We start from the raw sequence: 22,200 nt of genomic DNA, 5'->3' as shown, positions 1-22,200 counted from the left end.
GAGTCCCACATCAGGCTCCCCATGGGGAGCCTGCTTCTCCCTCTGCCTATGTTTCTTCCTCTCTTTCTGTGTCTCTTCGTGAATAAATAAATAAAATATTTTTAAAAAATAAATACAAAGAAAGGAATTCATGTTTGTTTTACAACCTTGTGGCAGAGGTAGGTGTGAGAGGCTGTGCTATGATCTTTCCAGAACTGGATTTCCAAACATAAGCAGTTGTTGTGTCCACTGTGCTGTTGCACTCACTAGCAGAGTCATCAAGATATCCTAAGCTATGTCTATCCAGACATATAAGAACACAAGTCTTCAAGGTAGAAACAATATGTAGTTGATCAGCAATGCCCTTTATTTTTTTTTTTTTTTAATTTTTATTTATTTATGATAGTCACAGAGAGAGAGAGAGAGAGGCAGGGACACAGGCAGAGGGAGAAGCAGGCTCCATGCACTGGGAGCCCGATGTGGGATTCGATCCCGGGTCTCCAGGATCGCGCCCTGGGCCAAAGGCAGGCGCCAAACCGCTGCGCCACCCAGGGATCCCTAGCAATGCCCTTTAAAAGCAGAGTAAGAAATAAAAATGCAATTTTAGGCAAATTCTTGATGGTTATGGCAATCTATCTTAGTAGTCAAATGACAAGATGATGATTTGCTTTTAGCACACAGAATAGTATATAGATATGAATTCAGAGAAACTGTTAAGAAGTGTTCAAGCTTCATTTGTGACCCCGAAAGAAAGATTTTCCTTTGGAATTTCTGCAAACACAGAACATCTCAGTCTGTGCTTTATGGTTAAGGTGATGGCTAGAACAATAGTTAGAGACCAAGTTCCACTGTGCTGGGAGGCTAGAGAAGACACCACACTGTGCCCTATGAGGCAGCAGAAGATTTCAGACTTAGGCAGAAGATATTCCTTAAAAGGGACATGACTACTAAGTTATCAATGTATTTGAGGGAATTTCATGGGGAAGAAGAATTAGACCCAATCCCAGCTGGCCAGTCCTATATGCTGCCCACGGCAGGCATCCCTAACTGTGCCCTTTCCTGAGGAGATTGAAAAAAACCTTAGAACTGTTCCTCTCACTCGAGACAGGTATTACTAATCAGAATTTTCTCAAGAGATGAAACCTATTTGTCATCTCAGAAATATGTACAACTTCTGAAGTGAGCTCCAAGTAGAATAAACTCAAATGTCCTAGAGGCAGATTTTAGACCCATGTAAAATAAACTTCTAAGTTTTCAATGTGTTCAGAGCAGTGTATTCTCCCTCAAAGTCTCTGGGAAGTATTCAGGGACACCCTGAGAAAGTGCTCTAGAAGAGATTCATGTAAGAACGTGTGGAACTGTCAAGACAACTTAGGTGACTTTCAACTCCATGGCTGAGAACACAAGTGTGGGCCAAAATACACAGAACCTAAAAATAAAAGTAAAAAACTGAACTTATTGTAAGTATGATTAAAGTCTGACAATCACTTTAATAGAATTGGCTTTAATTTCCTGCCTCTTTAAATGCAGCAAGAGAGAATATCTACCTACACCTAGGTACCATCCACCTATGCATCCATCCATCCAGCATCTATTACTGATTTATATTAACTACATGTATGCCTGGGGATGTGTGCATATACATGTATCTATTTAATCTGAAGATTATATTTTTATCTTATCAAAAAAGGTAATTCTGGAAGAATCTGTGGGTTTTAAATATTTTTTAAAATTTTGGGGGGGGGTTTAAATATTTTTGACTGTAACAACATAATGGCTATTTTATATCTAAAGAGAATTTTAACAGACCAAATACCTTAAATATACATTATTTTTCAATATTTGTACTTTAAACTAGTAACAGGGCAATTGTGGGTATTTTTCTTTTTGTATCCTATTCTACCAGCAACCATAACAACATTTATTAATCTTTGAGTTTCTCTCCTGCCATTTATTAATGAGTTACATCTTGTTCATTGTCACAGGTTTAAGCAGCATGCGGCAAACATTTGTGAAATTTCTTTATCCCCAACAGTGAACATCACAGCCAACATATATTCATTACAGGAGGAGCAAGGGAAGACTTTAAACAATGAATGGATCTAGGAGGAAGCTCTATATAACAATGTGTGCATGCGAGTGAATGTATGTGTGTGTGTGCATGCACTTGCATGCCAAAAAAATGACAGTGAGTTTTTACTGAAGAAACAGCGGAGGACAAAGCTTGTGGGGCAGTGAGAAGTGTGTCTTGGCCCACTTGAGCACATTTCTCTTTCACCAGTCAGTAAGTGGCAGTTGATATTTGCTACTCCTTTGATATGATCATACGTTGCCTAACAAGTGATATTTTGTTTTATGCATGAATTTTTCAATTTCCTTTGTAGTACAAAGTCAGGGATGTTCATAAAGATTTCTCTTTCCATCTCTTGTTCTTTCTGCCTCTAATTCCCTACAGATACTCCCAAATTGTGCTGGTGACTATTCCTTCTTTCTTCAAACTGAAAACAGAGCTTGTATTTGATGGTTTGGATGTGATGGATAGGAAAAAAATGATTATGTGGGAATTGTTGTTCTTTATATAAAGATGCCAGATATTTTGGAATGGCGAGATAACACAAGCATGTGTAAGGCAGAGAATGCATAGCTTTAACTTCATCCCTTGTGATCCTATCCCTCTCAGTGGCACAGATTCATGAAATCATTCACACCAAGTGTACCCAGAATCTGAAGTATTTCTCAGTTCTTGAATAATCTAATAGAAGCAGAAAGGTATTTTTTGTGTGTGCGTGTGTGTCATGACCAGCTCCTTCTGCTACTTTGACATCACATACAATGTTAGTTGTGATGTTGGTTCATGGCAAACAACGTCAGTGGTGGCCCTGCAGGTTGACAACATTATGAAAAACTGTACAAACAATAACTCAAACTCTGAGCTACCGTACATTTACCTCTTTGTATACTAACTGTAACCAGAAATATATACAAGGTTTTTACTAATCTCATCTAATAAAACCAGAAGGCACACATATTGGGACCTAATGCCTCTGGAGGCTGATATAAAAAAAATCTTTTGAGTAAATAATGTAGGAGAGGGAGGAGAAAGGTGTCTGTTTTATCACTGCTTCTGACAATCTATATTTTTCCTCTCCTTAGAACTGAAGGCTCTCCACTTTCATGACTTAAGTATGCTCTTTTAGATCAGCATAAAACTTTTACTAACAAGCTAAATTTCCTTGTAACAAGATTAAAATATTTGGGTCATGCCTTTATGTCAAAATGCTAGAATTAACTCTTTAAGGCTTAATCTTAACAAAATTCAAATTCCTTAGCATGTCCTTGAAGATGCCTCTTAATCTGATTGATTGTCATTTTCCCAGTGTCATTCGTCACGTCATTTGTATTAAACTATAAGACATCTTCCAGCTTTCTTTAGTGCTTTCTTACAGCTCAAAGACTTTGCACATACTTTTGCTTCTTTCTGGGATTCCATTCCTGTTTGGTCTCCTGGTCTCTTTCTTCTTTCTTTCTTTCTTTCTTTCTTTCTTTCTTTCTTTCTTTCTTTCTTTCTTTTGTTGGTCAGTTTCTAATCATCCTTTAAGACTCTCCTCTCTCAAATAATGTAAGTATTGCTTCCTGTAAGCTGAGTTCCATGGGAGACTGAATTGCCTAGTTTTGGAAGTCAAGGATGACACCTTATTCACCTTTGTGTTGCAAACCCTTGTTTCTTCCCTTCCTCAGTCCATCATGGCAACCAGTTTGCTCATATGACCCCTTGGCGGGGACACATACAAACACAAATGATCAAAAGAATTTTTCTAGCCAATAAATATTTATGTTTCAAGCACTATGCATGGAGAATACAGTAGTGAACAGGACAAACAGGCTTCCTGTTCTTTAGGGATACTGTCTCTAATTTTCCTCTTGATTTCTAATTTAGAACCATTATACTTTGTTCTCTGGCTCTCAGGCCCATTTCCAAGACATATCTCATAAATCCTGCTTCAGTGTTCTTGCTTTGAGGATCCATTTGGGTAAAGCCAGCTCTTCTAGCCTTGTGGCCTGAAGCTCTTTTAAATATGGTTTTGTCTCTCTGTCACCATGGGACTAGAGATATGGGCAAAGTGTACTCCCAACCTCTGCCCTTTGGGACCTGTGCTGATTGGGTCAGCCCCATTCAGTTATCCCTTCAAAGAGTCTGTTAGTTGGTAAATGGTGAGTCAGTGCTTGTTGAATGATGGGGAAATATGGAAATATATTCAAAGAAAAAATATAATTTGAAATATTAGTATAATTAGGATAAAGTGTTGAATTATATGGAAATTTGCATATGATCATCTAATGGATCTATGATGGGCTTCATAATGACTCAATGAAACTTTATCATTGTCATTTATTCTCATTTATTGTTTACATGTGCCAACTATTTTATTTTAGCTTAAGGCAGGAATGATGATTATTTCTTTTTCTAATTCTGGCTAATGTGTAAGAGGTTATGAAAGATATGCAAAGGTACAGGGACATTTAATCCCCCAAATTTATTCACTGATTTAACAAACCTTAAATTCAGAATAATTGAATTGAAATGTCAAATTCAAAATGAAATGTCAGAGAACTTTTGCAGTAAGCTTTCCTGTACTAGATTATTCTCTACATATGAATCTCAAAAAGAGAGCCAATTTAGCTAAAAAGAACCTCACCTTTTAATGGGAGTTGAAGTTAAATGACTAAACCTTTGTAATTTATATTGAGGGAAATAAAACTTTTGAAAGTCCATTTCACTAATTCTATGCAAAGCATTTGGAAAACTGTAGCAAAGCACATTATTCTCAGAATAAGGATCAGACATGGTTAATAAAAATTCTTCCAGATTAGATAGATCCAAATACAATTTTTGGTGCTTTCCAGGTCATTTTTCCATATATATTTTTGGTAGTTTTAGGTTTTATTAACACAAATATGACATGCACATAAGTTGTCTGTTCACTTTCTTCACTACACAGTCTGGCATTGGGTTTGATGACTGAGGGCCAGCTGGTTCTTGGAGGAGACATTGTGCAATCTCTGCACAGTAAGGTTGGTTGTACATCAGCAGTACTCCGAGATCCTTGGCTTTATGGACTGGGGAACTTCTGGAAGCCACTGGGCAGCATGTGATTTGTTTTCTTGTTGCTCCTGTAAACGATGTTGAGCATCAAGTCCTTGAATCTTTTGTGCACCCTACTGTCAATGTCTCTGGGTTTCTGCTTACGGGGTGCTTAATTTTGACATATGTGTATATTGTTTTATTCAATTCTAACTATGACTCTATAAAACAGGGCAAATACTACTAATTCCATTTTATGAATAATGCTCGAATAAATTAGTGCCTTGCCAAATTAATGAGGACCAAAATGGTGGACTTGGAATTTGAAGTCACATGTGTTTACCACACTATCCATTCTCAAGCTGTTATTGATAGTGCCTTATGGATATTAAGTCTCTTCTAAACAAAAATAAAATACCCAAAAGACTTCATAGTCCTATACATCATTATAACTTTTATTCAGGTAGCATGTTTAGCTCCTCTTGTGGTCAAGCACAGGCCCTTCTCCCCAGGCCCTTATAGTCTAAGAGAACAAAATATTTTTAATAATATGGATAGTGTTATCTGGTTAGATGAGAGAGTTTAAATTGAAATCTGGGGGACCCCTGAGTGGCTCAGCAGTTTAGTGCCTGCCTTTGGCCCAGGGCGTGATCCTGGAGTCCTGGGATCGAGTCCCACATCAGGCTTCTTGCATGGAGCCTGCTTCTCCCTCTGCCTGTGTCTCTGCCTCTCTCTCTCTCTCTGTGTCTCTCATGAATGAATAAATAAAAATCTTAAAAAAAAATTGAAATCTGGCACATCATGTGACATAAAAGGGACAGGTTCATGATAGTACCATGGAGGGTAAACTGATAAAAGCCAGAGAAATGAGAAAATACATGCATATTCTTTAAACCATTCATCTTTTAAAAATTTAACATATTTAGTATTTTTTAAATTAAAGGACAAATAAGAGAAACTCAATGGATATTTCTCTGAAAACATAATAGCTAACATTTCAAACTCTGGGATTAATAATGGTATCATTTAATAAACGTTTTCATAAACAATAATGCTAAACAGCTTTTTCAGATGTAATAGACCTTCAAGTATCACAGCATCCTTAAAGGTCCCATTCCCTAAAGTAAACTTTAAAGCCTGTGAAAGGTAGAAAAACTACATTCAAATGAAACAGCATGTGTCAAAGCTCACAAGATAGTCACAAGACTTGGAATGTTGTGTTACGTGGTCAAGGGATAAGGATAAATGTAGTAAAGGCTTTATTAGGAGAAAGCTACTTCCATCCTATTTCAGAAACAAATTTGTCAGAAAAGTTATCTGTGTTATAATTCCAAAGAGTCTATATGTTATTTTCTATAGAGAATTTTGTAATAGACTATAAAGAATTTTAATTGTAGCAAACCTGGAAAGTGTCCATCAAGATTATATATCCCGGAATTAAAAAAAAAAAAAAAACAAACAACAACCCAGAATCCTATATATCCAGAAGGCACTCCTAAACTAACATGTCCAAAATGAAATTCTTGATTTCCACTTCACATGCATGTCTGATCCTGATCCTCATTAGTCAGTTGCTCAGATCCGAACCTTCCAATCATCTGGAACAGCTGTCTCCCTCGTGTATCCCATCTGTCAGCAAATCTTATTTGTCTCATCACCAAAATATATTCAGAAACTATCAACATTTACCACCTCTACTTTCGTCCTGGGCACCATTATCTCCTCCCTGGATCGTTGCTTCTTTGTGGGTCTTCCAGCTTCTAATCTTGCTTCCCCAACTGTCTATTCTCTTAATGTCAGTCAGAGTGACCTTATTCATATGTGAACCAGTTCATGTCTCTCTTCTTCTCAATACCTTCAGTGTCTCCTTATCTCACTCAGAGTAACAAAATACTTGACCAAGATCTACTCTACACCTAGGATCTTGCCCTTGGTCCCTGTGATCTCACCCCTGCTCCTCCATCTCTTTGTGTCCCATTCACTTTCCTCTGGTCATGGTGTCCTCCTTGATGTTCTCCCAGCCTCTGGGCCTTTGCACTTCTGGTTGCCTTTGTCTGGCATCATTTATTCCAGGGATTAATAAACAGTAGCTAAGATCAGGGGTAGGTCCAGGGTATATATGGCCCGAGGCTTATACAATTTTGGGGATCTTGTTAAAAAAGAATATGACATGTTGTATACCAAATTCAATAGAGGGTTTCAGAAAAGGTCCATATATGTGAGTGACTGAACTTTTAGCTTCATCATCCTCACAGTAAATCCACCTTATATGACACTATATGCTCTGCCCTACTCTAAATGCTTTCATATACTACTTAATTGTCATAATAATTAATACATTGGGGGAGATATTATCCCCATTTTATAGCCTGGGAATCTGAGGCACAGAGTAGTTAGCTAATTTGTCCCATGTCAAATGACTAGAGTGTCAGTGGTAAGTTTTGAACTCTGGCTTGACTCCAGGCTTTTTACCAAGAACATTTGAACCTGCATTTCCTGCTGTCTCATTGCCTCCAAAGCCCTGACCGAACATGACCTCTTCAGATAGGCCTTCTCTGGCCACCCTACCCTTCCTCATTGTCTCCTCCCTAAGCCATGCACCATCTCTTATTTTTGTTCATAGTATGTATCACCACCTGATATGTTAGATGCTTATTTATTTTCTATTGCCTATCTTCTCCCATTTGAATGTACACTCTACTTTGTCTCTGTTGTTAAGAGATATATTTGGCAATGTCTAGGACAGTGCCTGGCACGTAGCAGGTTCTCTATAGAATTTTATGGAAGAAATTATTTCTTTGTATTCAGTGTCTAAAGTACAGCTCAATGACTATGAGTATAAAAAAATGAATTACACACAGCCTACAATGTTGACTAGGAGTAAGCAGTACATTTTAGATCAGGCATCTCGAAGTGTGGTCATGGACAGGCAGCATCAATATCTGAGAGCTTGTTAGAAGGACAAAGGTGGCCATGGAATCCACACTGCAGGAAAAAGGGCCTCAAGCTACCTGGCTTACTAACGTTGATACTCCTCAGAAACACACTTCTTTATAATATTGTAGAACTTGGAAATATTTTCTTCCAACAAAACTGACAGCTGAAATTCTACCTGAGAAAGTTCATTCCAAAGTGAACTGAGCAAAGAGACCTAAAGATGGAATGTGTTTGTCTTTAGTGGATGGGAAAGCACTCCATTATTTTTTTCCTAATGTGTTTTTATTTCCCCCTTTATTGTGTGGATTCTCATCTACTTCCAGCTAGCTTTAAAAATATTTTATATGTCCTGGTGTTTGTGTTTGGCTCATTTTTCTATCTATTTTTCTCCCCGCCACCCCCAGTCCCTCCCTTCCTCCTGTTAAGAACACAGCTGGTAATGTGGCCCCCACCTTGTAGGAAAGATGAATTCTAAAACAGGTTGGAAAATCACAGGTGACTCAAATATCCTTTCCAGGTCATGCACTTAACCCTCTCATTTAATTTCCCCTTCACTGAGACACTTCCTTTTTTAAGATTGCAAACATAACCTGCACCTGCAATTACTTGTACAGAAATTAGTCTTGTGCTTTCCTCCGTAGGAACAAAGAGGTATTCAAAAGTTTAGCAGACTGAATGCCAGGCTTTGTAGACATGGTTTTGAATTGGATTGGAACCCAAGTGTAATTAAATGCATAAAAGGTACTACCCTTGGAAGTGATTTGTCTTTGGAAATATCTCAGCACATAGTATAAATTAGATCATTTAACATAATACCACGGCTCAGGATTGACAGTGTAAAGCTGCACTTCTCAGTGTGGGAGGATGCTACTAATGCTCTAGGTGGGCATGCCGTTTCTCTTTCAGGAAAGTGTTCCTGGCCATTCACACTGCCTGGCTTTATTCGTTAATAGAATTAAATAATTAATAGCACCTATTTAAAGTCAGGACCACGACATCTAATGCAAGTAAAGAGGGAAGGCTTTAAGCTGCAGCCACTCAAAGTATGATCCCTGGAACCCCTGCCTCAGAACCACGTACTGGGGCTCATCAAAATGCAGTCTCAGGCTTCTCACACTACGGAATCGGAATCTCCAGGGAATGCAGGAGTGGGAACACATATTTGAAAGAATCATTTCTGGTGATGCTTATGCACTTTAAAGTTTAAGAACCAGTGGGAGAAATAAGGACAATGGGTGCCTGGGGAAGTGAGATAGAGAAGGAAGGCTAGGCACACACGTGTACACCTATGCAACAAATTTTGCTGACATGCAAAGTTTGAGTGGAACTAGCTATCACGATGGAAGAAATGTTGGCTGTACTTCAGAGCAAGTGCTCTTCAGAGAAAAATGCGAACACACAGGGAGCTTAAATGACAGTGAATGAAATCAAGTTCCTTAATTTTGAAATCTCAAATTTTAGGTTAAGGCATTGGAGACAAAACGTTTCCATCATTATTTGATATTATTTGATATTCTACCATGGAAATACGTTTTCTAGGAAGCTGGAAAGTACTTTTAAGACTTGGACTTTTAAAAAAGTGACAATTTTAGAGAAAGTCTCATTTGCCTCTCCAATTTCAATTTTTACTCTTCAAGGCACTGGCGCAGGCTATGAAGCAAAAATAAGGTATACAGTTTTGGTTTCCCCAAAGTGACTATTCTAACTACCTGTAACAGAAATTGCAAAAGACAGTTTAAACTTTCTGCGATAACTACCATCATTCTGAGTATTATTTGCCATAGTACACTACTGGTGTCAGAGTTTATTCAGGTCGCTGTGCCTGTAAGAATGGCCTATACTTTTTGAGCTTGTTGTCACCTTCTGATGAGCTTTTTCTAATCTCATATGTATAGAAATCTATATAGTATGTTTCATTAAGTTGTATTTAAAAGTTTAAATAGACTCTCAGTGAGGGCCCAAGATGGTCTCCAATGGAGACTAGCAGAAATTCAGATTTACAACTGTGTTCCAATGTTTTGCATATTTTAGGAAGTCTCATAGCCTAAGGAAGTGAGGGAATAAGGTAGCTTCACATAATATATTGCTATTTGAACGTAACAGCGATTGCTACAAACTTGAGACTTCTTGAAATCTCTTCTAAACAGTTTGAGCATTTTGGAGAAATAAGTCTCAGATGTAGGGACACCATTTGGCTACTCAGGCTATTATTACCTTCTTAGTGAACAGTTACATTCATCTCTCAGAGGATTTCCCCATTTTCATCTCCCACTGTGACAATCCTTCCTATACATTGCAGCTAGACCAATCTTCAAGAAGGATGTTTCAATCTTATCATGCTTATACTCAGAAACCTCCAGGGACTCCCAAATAAAGTTCAAACTTCTCAGCCTGCATTCGAGAACATGAACAACCTTCCGGATCTTGTTTTCCTTTACATAGAGCCTATGTCCAGTCAAAGTGGTCTATAGTTCATTCTTCAGATGTGGATACTTTATTCTTTTCTGAGGCTGTGCCTTTGGACATGCCATCTACTATCACCATACCCACCTATCAAATTCCTACCCACTATTTAAAGTGGGTCACCAAGTCATAATATCTGCTCCCCCTCCCATGCAAACTTCCAATTCCTTCCACCAGGAGTTCTTCTGAGCTCCATAGATATCACAACTATTCTCCTACTATAATACAACATTGTCATTATCTGCATGTGTAATTCCCCAAAGTCAAGGACCATGTCTTCATTCTTTCAACAAATATTTACAGAACATCAATAGCTTTTAAAGCAACGTTTTAGATATGGAAGCTGCCAAGTTGAATAAAATCCAGTCTTTGCCGTCCAACTGTCTGATACAATGACAAGCACGTTGTTGGTACTGAAGAAATATATGTGGAATACATAAGTGAATAGCCTATCTCATTTATGATAACATAAATTCTGGTTTCTAAAATGATAAATTAATAGGAGATTCTATTCAGAAAGAAGAATTTAACAAGTTAACTTTTACAATATCTAAGTGTTACATATGCAGACATAAAAATGAAAACAAGATATTTTAAACACAAAGACAAAAGAAATTTGAAAACTTTTAGTCTAGTATATAAATTGCAGTACATATTGTTTTAATGTTAATAATTTCATGATTTCCTTCAATGATTTATATCTGGTAAACCTCTATTGTTAATGAGTTCTATTCTTTAATATTAAAATATCCACATGCTTGCTACATGCAAAACCTTTCTTCAAATATTTATCACGTTTTTTAATCCAAATTTCTTTAGAGGCACATTTATAGTTAAATGTAGTTTTTTGACAATCATGTGCACATGATTTCAAATAAATTCATTGAGAAGTAGGACACTAGATTAAGTACCCAGATTTTTATTCTAAATGATGCTAAATATAAGACCAATAGATATAAGAAAATTGAAATGCTAGATTCTATTTTCTGGCTTCCACATGAGTGGTTATAAGCCAAGAGTTTAACTAAGGTAACTTTGTTTCACTCTGATACTTAACATGTTACACACACACACTGCTGAGATTGGATGGCATATTCACCAAGCATACAGAATAATTCAGATCAATGTCAACATACTCTCTCCAGAAAATGAAGTCCTATCCAGAGCTATTCTATCTTCCATTATAATTCACAAGAAAGCTGGAGTCTAAGAATAAAATGCTTAAAGTATAGGATTATGTCTGTTCTCATGTGGAAAAATGAATGTTTTCAGATAACAAAACTTTCCCTTTTGAAATAGAAAGTCATTATTGCTGTGTGAAAAGATTTACACATGTTTAGAAGTAATAGTAATTTTCTAAATAGGTCTAGCTCTGGCCATTTGAACAGAAAAAGCCTGAATTGAGACTCTTAAATGCTAGGTTAATGACGTGGGTCACGTCATGATAGAAATTTGTCATAAGTAAATGGTGATTGTGAGTGACCTGGGGAAAATAAACTGATGTTCAAAGTAAGGATGTAACTTCAAAATCCATTCTTTATGGTACCTGAGTCAGACAGAAATGATTGGTTAGTAATGTGGCAATATCAGGTTGGTCACATTATTATTTGCCTGCATGAATAAAACTTAAGATTTTTTTTTTTCAGTTTCTGGAAGGTCACACATTCATCCTTTTAACTGCTAAATTCTTGGATCTGCAGGTATTACTAGACTTTTTCAGTCCTCTCCCAAAACTTCTGTGTTATATCATCTTCCCACTAAAGGCAAATAAAAACTTTGTGGTTTTCTCATCAATGTTGTCACAATTAAGTGACACTACGGAGCTCTTTAGGTTGAAAGTTATATTTTGAAGGAAAGGATGGTCCAGTGCAGCCTAAAAATTCAAGAACTTCAGCAGAGAAAACCAAATGAGTTGGCTGAGAATGATACTGAGGTATCAGTGGAAGATTACATAAAAACTGATTTAAAGCATGAGTTTCAGAGTCATAACTAGGTCCAAGCCTTGGCTCTAATACCTATTTGCCTCTAAGACCTTGGGAAATTACTGAAACTCTCATCCTCACTCTCTCTGTGGGTAAAATGGAAAGAATAATAGTATTTATATTTTTAAATGAGTTAGAATGTGTATAGGAAAATAATGCCTATAGAATACTTAGTATGGAGATTGGAATGTAGTAAATAATAGATTTTGTTATTGATATTAGGTATTTCCATATAAAAAGGTTGAGATAGGAAAGGCATTTCCAAGAGTGCCAGATTTTTCTTCTATTTTGTCCTATACTTTCCAATCCTCTTTACTCTCCTGGGAGGAGACTTTAAATTGGGTATGGACAATGGAAGGGACTAGCAAAAGAGTGGGATAAAAATGAGGTCGAGATATTTATTCTCCCGTCTCCTTGCTGAGTGTTGGCTATATCCTGTCAAAGACAACAGGTCCGGTGGGGTAGAACCCTCTAAGAGCTACCTCATGTTTTCCCTCCTGGTAGTCCTGTTGAGTTTGGCACCTATTTCCTACTTGAACACTCCCTAATACGTGAGAATCTAAGTGAGCGTAGTTGGCACAGAAAGCCTAGCACATTCTGGAGAAGTGCAGGTGTTAACCAGGACAAATGAAAGTGTGTGTACAACCTGAAGTAAAAATGTAGAAGAGGACGCTAGGTGGCTTGAAATATGAGGAATGGGTTTCAGACAGTTTGTAGCTGGTTGGCCAAAACAGCATCTGTGGCGGTGTCACCTCTTAGGTGGTTTCTTACATATACCATAGAGGCTAGTTTTTCTGCTTAAAGCAATTTAGCTGATAGAACAAAATAGCACAGTCATTCCATTTCTAAAGTCTACTTGGTTTTTATAGGCTTCATCATCAGTGTTTTCGAGTGACATTAATACAACCTCTATGGACTTCTCAGAACTGGCTCAAAAGCTAACTGGATGGTTTTAAACTTTAGGTCATGAAGCACATACACACACATATGCATTTTTCCCCCTAAAAATGAGGGAGAAAGATCTCTAATGTCTTGTATTCTAATAGCAGTGTCAAAAAAAACCCCAAAACCCAAAAAACTTTGAGTTGGAATTTCCAATTAGGAAATCCCAAGGACCCCTAAGACATTCCCTCTATACAATACAGATGTCCTAAAAGTACTGTTTGAAACTCTGGACACTTCCCATTTTCCAGAAGAAGGGTCCTTCTTCCCAATTCTTGGCCACCTAAATCATCCTTAAGGGGAAGCTAAAATAAGTAAAATTATTACAATATAGGAAGAAACATTAGGGTCCTAAGTTCTTTGGAACCTTATGAAAGAGTCTAATAGTTGGCAGAGGTGCCTCAGGGGCCCTCAGGAGGAATAGGTGAGCTAAGAAGACCAGTTTTTAAACATGCCAGCTTTGCTTCAACCAAGAGCTCTGTATTTATTGCAACTCTGCACTGGGCTTCCTTGTGTAAGCTCTGGTTTAAAGAAAGGATTACACTGCTAAAAATAGTAATATCAAAAATGTCAAAGTCACTGTCTCTGGTTTTGCATACATCTATTAGAAGCAAATGTTCCAGTATATTACTGAATCCTAAACATTTCATCTCTTCCTTATGACACACAACATTGGTGGTTAGTGTTACTTAATAAACTATCCATGTACCATGTAGCAGCCTGTATTAATACTTTTTAAATTATTTATTTATTTATTTATTCGTGAGAGACCCAGAGAGAAAGGCAGAGACACAAACAGAGGGAGAGGCAGGCTTCTTGTGGGGAGCCTGATGCAGGACTCGATCCCAGGACGCTGGGATCACAACCTGAGCCAAAGGCAGATGTTCAAACACTGACCCACCCAGGCATCCCTTGTATTAATACTTTTAACTGTATGAATGGATATATATAAAAGCACCTTCATATTTGGCTAGATATTCCTTATTTTCCTGTTTTACCTGAAGGCAATGAAATAAGGTATTTAGATAGAAACCAGACCCAGGAACACCAGGGTGGCTTAGCGGTTGGGCATCTGCCTTTGGTTCGTGGCATGATCCTGGTCCCAAGATCGAGTCCCACATCCGATTCCCTATGGGGAGCCTGCTTCTCCCTCTGCCTATGTCTCTTCTTCTCTCTGTGTGTCTCTCATGAATAAATAAGTAAAATTTAAAAAAAAGAAACCAGACCTAAGATATAACAGAATCATATCTCTAACATAAATATTTTGGTAAAATATATCACAGGGATCTCTGTCCCAACTTTGATTAAGATCACATTTGTGCTGAGGAACATTTTTTTAAAGTCTTAATTTTAATACCTTTATGATTTCTTGAAGGTTTTATTTATTTATTTGAGAGAGAGGGAGAGAGAGGGTGCAAGCAAGTGAGCAGGGGAGGGGCAGAGGGAGAGGGAAAAGATCTCCCTCTTGAGCACAGACCCCAACATGGGGCTCAATATCACAACCCTGAGACCATCACCTGAACAGAAACCAAGAGTTGTTGCCTTAAGCAACTGAGCCACCCAGGCGCCCTTTACTACTGTGTGTGTGTATGTATGTACGTATGTATGTATGTATGTATGTATGTATGTATTTATTTATTTATTTATTTATTTATTTATTTATTAGAGTGAGGGGGGAGAGCACGAGTGGGAGGAGGGGCAGAGGGAGAGGGAGAAACAGACTCCTTGCTGAGCAGGGAGCCCAACTTGAAGCTCCATCCCAGGACCCTGGCATCAAGACCTGAATCGAAGGCAGATGCTTAACCGACTAAGCCACCCAGGTGCCCCCTTTAATACTTTTTTTTTTTTAAACCACATCTTTTTAAATTGAAGTATAGTCGACATACAATGTTATATTAGTTGCAGGTGTACAATATAGTGATTAGAAAATTCTGTGCATTATGCAGTGCTCACCAAGTATGTTTACCATGGGTCACTACATGGTTATTAAAATACTATTGACTATGCGGTACTTTTCAACCCCGTGACTTATTTAATTTATAACTGGAAGTTTGTACCTCTTCTTTTTAAAAGATTTTATTCATTTATTTGAGAGAGAGCGAGCGAGCATGCACGCATGTGAGTGGGGGGATGGTGACAGAGAAAAAAGAATCCGAAGCAGACCCTATGCTGAGAATGGAGCCTAGTGTGGGGCTTGATCTCACAACCGGGGAGATCGTGACTTGGGCTGAAACCAAGACTCAGACACTTAACCGACTGAGCCACCCATGTGCTACAGAAGCTTGTTCCTCTTAATCTCCTTCACCTATTTTGTCTGTTCTCCCAGCCTCCTCCCCTCTGGCAACCAGAGAACCACTGTATTGTCTGTATTTATAAGTCTATTTCTATGTTTGTTTAGGTTTTTAGATTCCACATATAGGTGAAATCATATATTTGTCTTTTTCTGACCTGAAAAAATACCCTTTAGGTCCATCTAGGTTGTGAACAGAGTTTTGTTTTTCCATTTTGGGAATGTAGAGTCTGTCCCAATGAGTTTGTGTGTGCGCTGCATTCAGTGACATAATGAATAATTAATATTATCAATAATTACATACTGACAACATAAGTGTCTTTTGAAAAATGATGGCTGGTGTTGTTTTTCAAAGGTAATGAAAACCCTTATATATGTCAATAGACTGCAGCAGAATCCCCAGCAGGAGTAGTTGAGAGGCAAATGGAATAACGCTGTGGTATTGAAGCAGTTGAGGAGTAATTCTAAACTAAAAATAGATTTTCCCCATAATGTGTATTTTAAAGGTGCTTTTTATTTACTGGTGGAGAATAAATTTCCCTCCAGCTAACATCTTTTGTCATTTGGTTGCATGTAGTCAGAAGTTATATTTTCTAAGCAATCTGTGTTTTTTTTTAAATCAAATAAAAGAAGAAAGGACTATCTGCTTACTATTTGATTGTTAGCAGTTCAAATGTTATTGCTAAACAAAGCAATATCCTTACTGTAAATTTTCACTTCTTTGCTGCAATACGACCCCATTCATGCATGTTAATACTTTCAGACCTATTTCAGGATCAGTTTACATAAGACATAATTAATTTTTCTTTGTTCAGTTAAGTTGCATTTAATGTTTTAATGAGACTGACAGGTGGGCTCAAAATGGACCGCTGATCTGTGAAACTTGTAGTGGTTCAGGTGCTAGTTGTGTATACAATGTTTGATTTATACAAATGATGCCATCCAGATTCAGCCACAGATGTCTCTACTTAAACACTCTGAGTGTGATTGGTCGGTTTCTAGGATTGATGTTCAAATATTTGTGATACATGCAATTTGAGGAGTTTTTCTAATTTGGTCTTTTGGAAACAACAAAAGGCTAAGTTAAGTGGATATAATATAAGTACATTTATATAATGAATTTTGATATTCTATATATTTCATTTTGTTGCCTTCAGCTACTACTGTGGCTTATGTTTTCTCACATAATCAAACATTTGGGGGTAGAACAGAGCTCGAATGATGCCATCGAGAGCCTAGCCTCCTTACTCCACCATCCTTAACAGGTGACTTTTATTTTCCTGGTTTCAAGGTAGATACTCAGCTTCCAAACATCATATCCAAATTTGACATTTATTCACACACGCTGCTATAGGGGCTGTGAAATCAAGGACTTTACTTTCCAATCTCATAGAGCAGAAAAAAAGGGTTGGAAACGATGTTTAGTGAACCAAACTATACCATCCGCTCACTAAGGAATTATACTAATTACGTTAGCCTCAGGTCAAAAGACAAGCAATTTCATTGTCCCCCCCACCCCCACCCCAAGCTACACTTTAGAAACACGTTGGCCATAGTGAGTTGGCCACAGGGGCTCTCTCATTTTCCCCTGTATTTTTTCAGGGTCCAATTATGATGATACAATCAGGTAGTAGACATTATTTGCTATCTACCCAGAATTAATTTCTCCACTTTTTTATACTATTCAAACCCCTAACTTTGATTGTATGTCTCCCAAAATCCAAGTAGCCATAGGTCTCAGGGAAAACTGAACTCATCTCAGTTTCAGGAAAAAACTGTTTCAGGAGTAATCTTGCCTAGAAATGGTTCTGGAACCAGCAAATGATCCCATTTTGACATAAGCATAATGGTAAGTCTTCCAGAGACTAAGAGAACATTTCCTTCCTTGCTCTTAGGAGATAGCCATCAGAAGAGAGAGATTCTTTTTGTCCCCTGGACATTACTGGGTATAATAAATATGATACAGTGGATTGCTGTGGCTCTCTTGCTACTTTGCTGTGGAGGAAGTCACACAGAATTATAGGGCACAGAGAGAAAACACCTGGGCCCTTGATGACATTGCTGAATCTGCCTGCTCTGAAGCGCACCCCATCTTTGAACTTTCAGTCAAGTGAGACCATTTGTTCTTTATTGTTTTAATCAGTTGGAGTCTGGATTTCTCTTACTTTTAGCGAAAACCATCTTAATTCGTATGAATCGTTTGAGATGTTTGGCCTTAAATGTTCTGAGAAGTTTGGGCTGAAGCTATTGCTGTTATCTTTGTTGCTTGTAATTCAAGTTAAATGGGCTTTCCTAGAGAGAGATCACCGAAAAGAAACACTACGTGCATCAGTGCATTTAGCGCCAATTTACTACCAAGAATAAGCTGACAGGTAGCATTGTACTTCATACTCCTTCCAGTTCTGGGTTTTGCCAACACGGGGAAATAAGCCACAGCTGCAATGCGGATCCCTTGGGAAACATTTCTATAAAACTACTTAAGAAGTGGAAATTCACCAGTCTGGGACAACTGAGAGGTAAGTAATGTGAAATGCACTGGAATCTTCAAGGCCAACAGGCTGTCAAAGCATACCACCAAAGCAGCCAAAGGAACCCTTGCAACTGAACTGGATGTTAGGCTAATTGTGCAGCAAACAGAAAAAAAAAAAAAAAAAAACCTCCCTCTAAGTCAAAAGCTATTGTGCAGAGGCAAACAGGAAGAAAAAGACAACACGTTATTACACACCCACAGTTCCCAAACTATACTTGAGGTGACATGTAGGAATTGAAATGTCTTATCAGGGCTTTAATTTTCTCAAACTAAAATTTGCCTGTTCTGAGATTCTCCTCTTTACATATTCTCTATCTGGATAGATAGATACAGAAATATACATAGATATAGATGAATAGATCTCTTTTTACATATATCTTTATAGATATGTATATATGTATGTTGTGTTGATAGTTATCTCTATCGAGAGAATAAGATATTGAGAGTTAAATCCCTCACATTATCTTGGTAACAAGAACAAATGCAATTAACATACAGGCTACTTCAGAACTTTTACAAAATAATACTTGATTATTTCCTAAGACACTTGCGAGGTGTTAGATACAACAAAAATCACGAGGAAGAAGCCAATGTCAGAGAGAAGAGGAAAAAGGGGCAAATTAAATGCCATTAAAAAAAGTGGTCAGTGTAAGAAAATGCATCATTAATAACTGGAATACAGATGAGTTGGTAAAATGCTAAAAAATAATACCTCACATAAATGAAATCCCAAACAAATTGATTTTTTTCCTAAACAAATTGATTTTTAAAGATTTTCTTATTTTGGTTTTAGGAATTACTTACCATCCTATGTTTGAATGTTGGCATTTGGTTAGTAGATGGCAGGGTGAAATAAAAATGGTGTTAGAAGGTGTTCGTTTCAAATATAAGGGATATTGTCCAATTGTAATTAATTTGAGTGACCTTTTCTAAGAGATTTAGAGTAAAAGATATTGTTATTCCAAGCCTCAGTCTGAATTTTCACACTATTTTGATTACCTAGAAAGAGAAGGTGTGAAACACACATACCTATAAATAACTAGTTAAGACTAATGTGAATTTTCTTTTTTATTGAAACTTTCTCTGATTATGCAGTTCTTGAGTAAAACATTATTGAGTCATTAACAACAGGGAACATGTTTTTCACACATTCAGTAGAAGGTAAGTGTTAAGAAGGACTAATCATAACAATGACACACAGAGCTAGGAGTCTAGAGGAATTTAAATACATGAAATGGTTCATCTTTTTCTTACCAAATGCCTGTCAGGTTTCAAGGTTAAAGCCATATTTATGTTTTCAGTGTTTTTTTTTCCTCCTTATAATTGGTTAAGGTTATATCTGTGAATATTATACCACCTAATTTCAAAAATTTCTAATAGGTTAAAAGGCAATTTATCATCAGCTTTAAGATGGGATGTTAACAGCTTTATAGTTAAATTAGGCAATGAAAAATGGGTAAAGGTTGTCTCTGGAAAAAAAGCTTTTTATGACAAAGATAATTGAACTCACAAAGAAGAAGGTATAACCTAAAATGATTTAGAAAATTCATCATGAAAATGTGTCATTACATTAATTTAGAAAGAAAATCACTTTTTTATTTACCCATCTCTAATGTATTCATCTCTCTGTTCAGACAGACTAGGGACCAGCAAAACATTAATGATGAACATGTCAGAAGTTGGAATATAACCTTGTCACATTCACCATAAGACTCTCAGCAGTTCTGAACAATTTTCTTGACGTGATTGAAATCCTCTATGAGAGGATTCTTTTAAAAGCCTTCTCATTGAAAGATAAAAGAACAATTATTTGGGAAATTTCCTTTTATTCATTATCTAAAATATTTTTTTCCTGGGAGAAGTGATGCATATTCATGGTAGAGAATTTGGAATATGAAGAAAAGCATAAAAAGAAAAAGAGAAATTACTCACAATCCCATTCCCCAACATAACAATTGTTAATCTTTTGGTTTATCTTCTCTCTGCATCTTTATGAAATTATCATAGTGTAAACAGTTTGATTTTGTGCTATTTGTTTGCTCAACATTAGACAGATGATTTTGTCTATATTATATTCCATCACAACTATTTCAATCTATTTACCTAACTTCTACTGTTCATTATTTAAGTTGCTTCTAAACTTTTCTTCTCATCCACGCATTGTAATTCACAAGATTGTATGTAATCTTTTGTTCATCTGAGGACTTGCTTTGAATAGATTCAGAAACATGAAATCCCTCTGTCAAAGCATATTTTTTTCAGCATAAAAAAGTGAGAAAAGTACAACTAAAATGATTAGTGAATTTACCATACAGAGGACTGGCTATTATTACGATTCTGGTATCTATGAATCCGACTTTTTAAAAACCATTTCAGTGAGGTATAATTAACATACAATAAGTTGCCTAAAGCAAACAATTTGACACGCTTTAATATATGCATACACCTTTTTAACCAGCACCACAGTCAAGATAAGGAATATAAACATCACTTCCAAAAGTTTTCCTGTGGTCTTTGGTAATGTTGCCCTCTTTCCCATTCTCCTTTCCACACATCCTCATATCCTGAGAACATTACTGATGGATCTCTTGTCACTCACTGTATGTTAGACTACATTTCCTAGGAGCACAGCACACTCACCTAGAAAAAAGGCAGTAGGTACCTGACTAGAATACTGAGCAGCAATGAGATAAGTTGAGAAATGGGAGAAATAAAAGTCTTCTGAGGTTCTTCCTTTGTTCTGAAGGAAAATAAAAATATAGCTAAAAGTGAACTTTGATAAATTAAGCACATATGTGAATTTTCTAGGGTATAATGAAAAGAATGAATATGGAGTATGAAACTTCTAAACTCAATCAATGTGAAAGAAGGAAAAAAATCAGAGATAATGATGCATAAAAAAGTCAGGGAAACAAAAAGCGCAAAATATGCTAGAGATGATTCCAAATACCACTTATTACAATTAAAAAAGAACTAACATCCGAGTTAATAAAGATTGCCTGACATGGAAAAATCAAATGCAACTAAATGTGTTCATAAGAGGCATCCTCAAATGAAAAGTATATAGACTGGGATAAAAAATATTTACAAAGAGCAAATAACAAATGAAATAAAGTTGGCTAACTATATTGATAAATTATGAAATAGACTTTAAAGAACAGGTATTAGAGAGAGAGAAGCCCATCATAAAATCTTCATAAGCTTCACTTGACCAGGAAAATATACCTAAGATAAATACTGGAACTATGGAATTATATATCTAAAAACATAGTGTCAAAATATATAAAGTAAAATTTGACAGATTGTGAAGAGACATAGACAAATAGATCACCTTAGTGAAAGGTTTTCAAAATTCCTCCTACCAGCTGATAAATAAAGCAGGCCAAAACAACAAAAAAGGGAAAGAAAAATGAGTACAATGTATAAAATTTGATATATACAATGAACATGCTTGATCTAACGCACCCAATAATTTCACAATACAAAAGCTTTCAAACACACATGGAACATTAATGGAAATTAATAACATTGGCCCTGATTGCAACTCCATAAATTTTAAAAGATTTGTATCTTTTTACTCTAATATAATGTTGCTTTTATGTGCTATATTAATATTATATGTGAAATCTCATTTAAAAAAAATCTTAATCCAAAACAGGGAAGCTTGTTTACTGGAAAAGAGTAAATTGTCATGCTGCATATTGTTAAAGTGTCTGAATTTCTCATTGAATGATCACGGCATAACTATTGTTTATGATTTGGGTAATTTACATTTTTTGCTACCATAAACATCACTGTCTCAAAGCTATCACATGAATCTTTGTAAGAGCCTAATTATTTTCTTGAGGATATATTCTCAGAATTTGAACTGTTAGATGAATCTTACGTATTATTAGACACAATATTCCCTGCAGCTACTGCTAACCTGTTTTGTAAAAAAAAGTTTTACTAATCTTATTCTGACTAGCAGGGTATGAGGGTGTCTATTTTACAT

At 36.6% G+C, this 22,200-nt stretch overlaps 1 protein-coding gene across 1 annotated transcript in view; it reads right to left on the bottom strand.

Moving 5' to 3' along the window:
• The window catches only part of IL1RAPL1 (interleukin 1 receptor accessory protein like 1), a 1,386,881-nt gene that overhangs the window by 145,254 nt on the left and 1,219,427 nt on the right, over positions 1-22,200 (bottom strand). The gene's annotated exons all lie outside the window — the stretch shown is intronic.

The sequence above is a fragment of the Vulpes lagopus genome, chromosome X (assembly GCF_018345385.1).
Source record: "Vulpes lagopus strain Blue_001 chromosome X, ASM1834538v1, whole genome shotgun sequence".
NCBI lineage: Eukaryota > Metazoa > Chordata > Mammalia > Carnivora > Canidae > Vulpes > Vulpes lagopus.
Note: the sequence above shows the minus strand (reverse complement) of the source record. Positions and strands in the feature narration are given on the sequence as shown.